General features: G+C 37.7%; 1 pseudogene; it reads left to right on the top strand.

Moving 5' to 3' along the window:
• The first annotated feature begins 211 nt into the window (after positions 1-211).
• On the top strand, positions 212-308 carry LOC118013560 (annotated as a pseudogene).
• The last annotated feature ends 4,034 nt before the right edge of the window (positions 309-4,342 follow it).

The following is a 4,342-nucleotide window of genomic DNA, read 5'->3' as shown; positions in this document are numbered from 1 at the left end:
ACAGTTCTAGAGTCTGCTACAGCTAAGAAAGGGATTAAAATATGTAAAGATCTGCCAAGAATAATTACTCTGCTTATGTATCTTAATGTTCAGAAAATTAATATAAAGAAGTTTTAAAATTTTGCCTCTTAATGTACACAAATATGTGACTCTTTTTTTGTCCTTCAGAGGGAATTTTGAAAAGTCTTTTTGAATGGAACTATCTATGAATGTGCAGCACATACACTGAAATTTGAATGATACAGAGAAGATGAGCATGGCCCCTGCACCAGGATGACACACAAATTCGTGAAGCAGTCCATATTTTTTTAAATAGGTGATGGGGATGAAGGTGTGCACTTGTGATGAGCACTGGGTGATGCATGGAAGTTTTGAATCACTATATTGTACAACTGAAACTAATATTACGCTGTATGTTAACTAACTGGAATTAAACCAAAAACTTAAAAAAATAAAGAAGAGCCTTATTCTTCAGAACAACAAAAGAATGATCTATGAATACATAAAGCCAACTTTTTAAATCAAGAAATCACCCACGGAATATTTTCTCTCTTCCTTTCCATTCGAGTATCTCCGCTCCTTCTTTCAGGGCCAGTTCAAGCCTGACCTGACTAGGAACTATTTCTCTGAGCCTTTTATACATCATGGATTGCTCATCATCTGAGTCATCTTTGAGCCTCTATTACCTTGTATTGAATTACTTTTTCATTCACTGTAGCTTCTAGGTGTTATGCCATGTCTCATAGCTTTTGTGTCCCCACAGGAGGGTAGGTGCTCAGAAAATGTGTGTTTTTGATGACAATATGGACACATCATATTCAAGGAAGAAATGCTAGTTGTAAGAGATGAGGTTAGGAGGGGAATATATAAGACTGTAAGAATGAAAAATTAGGTTTATTCTACAATAGTTACATGGGCAAATATGATATATTAGTACTATAGTAGCCAAAAGAAATTGTCAAAATCAAGGACATTAAAGAAAAGGAAGAAAAATTCTATCACAGTAGGAAAATAAGGAAAATAGGAAATGAACACGGCTGTTGGAAAGGTTTATTTATTTTGACAATATTTCATCTTAGCAGAGCCTAAAATGTGATGAGTTAACATTCATTAATAGAAACTGATTGAAAAGGAAAGTTGCCAATAGAGCTGTAATGCAGAAAGAATGGATGAGTGTAAGTAATGCTACACAAAAATGGATTTTTAAAAGTTCCTGTGGGCACATCACCTCCGGCATTGGCTTTGACAAAACAACAACAGCAAAAGACCCTAGTGATTTTAAAATGAGGTTATTGGTCCAAACGTGTGCTGGAAATCAAGGCACAATTAGCATTCAAAGATTTATTATTAGGTTAAGAGCATTTTGAATCAACCATATTTTATGTACATATAAGATAATGCCTTAGGAGGAATGTAATCTCTCATTTCCTGCATGAGTGGCATGATCCTTGGAGACACTGTTTTTTGTAACATCTTCATATCCTGACCATGTATAGAGGCATGGGAAAAATAAACAAAAATATAAATAGATAAATAAGGCAGAGTTTTAACCTCAACTAGGTAGAAAGAATGACACAGTTTTCTTCCAAACTATACTCTCAGATTATGAAGATGAATGAGAAAGGAGAGAATGTTAACTTTGGCAAATAAATATGCTTAGAGTCTCCCAACTTTCTTGGACTCTGTTACTTTTAAAATAATGATTAAGAGGAATTTAAGAAACCTCAATATGCTGTAGAGAAGGCTTTCAGAATGAGACTTAGGAGACTTGGGTTGTTTGTTTTTATTCCAGAGAAGATAACAATGACCTTGGACAAAGTAATTGAAGAATTGAAGTCTAAGCTTCTTCACCTCTCAGAAAAGAAGTTGTACAAGATGACAGCTGAGATACTTTCTGACATATGATTTTAAACCCTGTGTAGTGATAATACGACCCATTTATCCAAATGGAAAGATGCAAGGGGTAGAACTGATGAGAGAAAAGGAACTGTCCAAGGTCCTTAGAAACACTGAGTCCACTCATTCTCTGGAGTGATGACCAGAAGCCACAAAATGAATCCATCTCTTATTCATCCAGCATTTCTACTATGTTAAATACATAGCAAACTATTCTGTCAGTATCAAATGGATATAATTCAATACAAGATCAATTTCCTTTTGCTTAAGAGGAGGAATTACATATTGAGAATAATCTCTGTTCTGTCTGCAGCTAGTTGCTGATCTTTACACTAGTCATTTCATTCAGTTATTATTTAGAGGAGGATATCGTAGTAGTTTTCATGGCACCATGTCAATATTTTGAAGTTCTACTCTTGTACCTGTTGCTTCTGCCTGGATCTTCCTTCACCTCATGCCACCCTGACCTTTGTTTCCTTGTTTTATGCTGGGCTTGAAGCCAGAGTTTCAATCTCTTGGACTCTGGGGCCCTGTATTGTTGTGGGAGCAAATGCTATCTTTTCCAGTCAACCCTCTCACTGTCCCCAGGCCTGAGATGTCTTTTCACTTTTGAGAGCACAAGACGGCAACTGGAAATTCAGTCTGGTAATTATCACAGTACAAAAAGGCTTTCACTCCATTTCATCCCTGTAACAGGCACACCATTTCTATGGAGCTTACACACAGGATTTCATGGGGTTCTGGGCTTAGAGGGGTATATGAGAAATTGATATTTTATTAAACTCAAAGTCACTCCTTCTTTTCAGTGACCAAGGCTTTATCTCATGGCCTGTATTCTTGGCCTATCCTGAGACATGCACTCTTCCAAGATGCTTATCACATTCTCATGCACATGAACTTTGGGTAGGCACAATCATACCTGATATGCCAGTTTTCCAGATATATGCTCAGACATACTTGAATCCCAGTAATTGATAAGATTTAAGTTTCAATTCAAGTTGTCTCCTTAAAAGTAGGAAGCATTCCCTTCCAGGATAGAGGGAAATGCGTGTAGGCAGCAGCCTCTCAAGTTGCAAAATTTGTTGGCATCAATATCCAGGCAAAAGGCTATAAACTGGTAAGCTCAGTGTGACCAGTAGAGATTTTTTGGCAAGTGTGATGCTTAAAATGACATGGCAGCATCATTGGGGTCACACTGCTGTGGCACAGAATATCATCAAGGCAGAGTTTGGTAAGAATTAGATAGTATCAGAGTCCTCGCTTAACACAGGAGGAATTTAGTCTCAGCAGAGAATTTGGAGAATGCATGAGATAACCAAGAGAGAAGCCCCACCACATGAACTTATCAAATGGAAAGAATTAATAGGAAATAACCCTCAAGACATATGGTGACCAGGATTCTTTTTGGATACACTGGATATCAGGTTATAGGAGGAATTGGGGAGACAATAATGCAAGAACTATGGAAATGATGGAAAGATCTGTGATTCCACTCACTTAGGCTGAGAACAAATGAGAGAGAACATTTTGGAAGATGTTTTGCTTTTCTTTCTTTAGCCTATATCAAGTTTGAGATTTTTGTAACACAGTCATGGGAGGCTGTGTGGTAGGTGGTCAAAAATACGCATTTGGATTTTGCTTGAGAAGGCAGCCTCAGGATTGTTTAACACCCTGCATATGATTTTGATTTTCCTCCTATTTTTATGTCTCCTGGGTATTTCCCCCTTATTTAAAAGATTTCTTACATATTTATCTAGTGTTTCTAGGGATTTCGTAGCTGGGAGGTTTTCAGATTCTTAGTGTGCCATATTGTTAGAAGCAGCCTTGCCAGTATTGGTCATTTAATAAATACAATTAGGTAAATGAATAAACTGAAACAGTGGATAATGAATACCTATGATGGTAAAGTTTTCCACAAAACAGGCCAGTAGGAATGTCAAAATAAGCAGCAGGGAAAGTAGTGGTGGGATTGGGTGACCGAAAATAATGGGGAAGCTGTAGGGTGGGGGGAGGAGGCACCGTTATGGAGGATTCATAGAAGATAAGCAGGAAAGGAGGTCTGAGATGGGGAATGGTGTTTGGAGATTGTTAGGCCCCCTTTTTTTTTTTTTTTTTTTTTTTTAGTAGGCTCCACACCCAATGTGGAGCCTAACACAGGGCTTGAACTCATGACCCTGAGATCAAGACCTGAGCCGAGATAAAGAGTTGGAGGCTTAATCGACTGAGTCACCTAGGTGCCCCATGTTAGGTCACTTCTAAGAAACCAGTTTCTATAGGTGATGAGAGAAGAACCCAAGTTACAAGGGTTTGGGGAATGCGTGGGAGGAGAACAAGAAATGTGACCATGAAAGCAAGGTGAGAGGAAAAAATGGTAGTTTGGGTAGGAAGGAAATTTGAAGTATTTTTTTATTATTGTTGTTCTGTTTTTTTAAGGTAAAAGAGGTTA

This window comes from Mirounga leonina, unplaced genomic scaffold (assembly GCF_011800145.1).
Source record: "Mirounga leonina isolate KUSES-001 unplaced genomic scaffold, KU_Mleo_1.0 Mir_153, whole genome shotgun sequence".
Classification (NCBI taxonomy): Eukaryota; Metazoa; Chordata; class Mammalia; order Carnivora; family Phocidae; genus Mirounga; species Mirounga leonina.
This window is presented reverse-complemented; position numbering and strand designations above follow the sequence as displayed.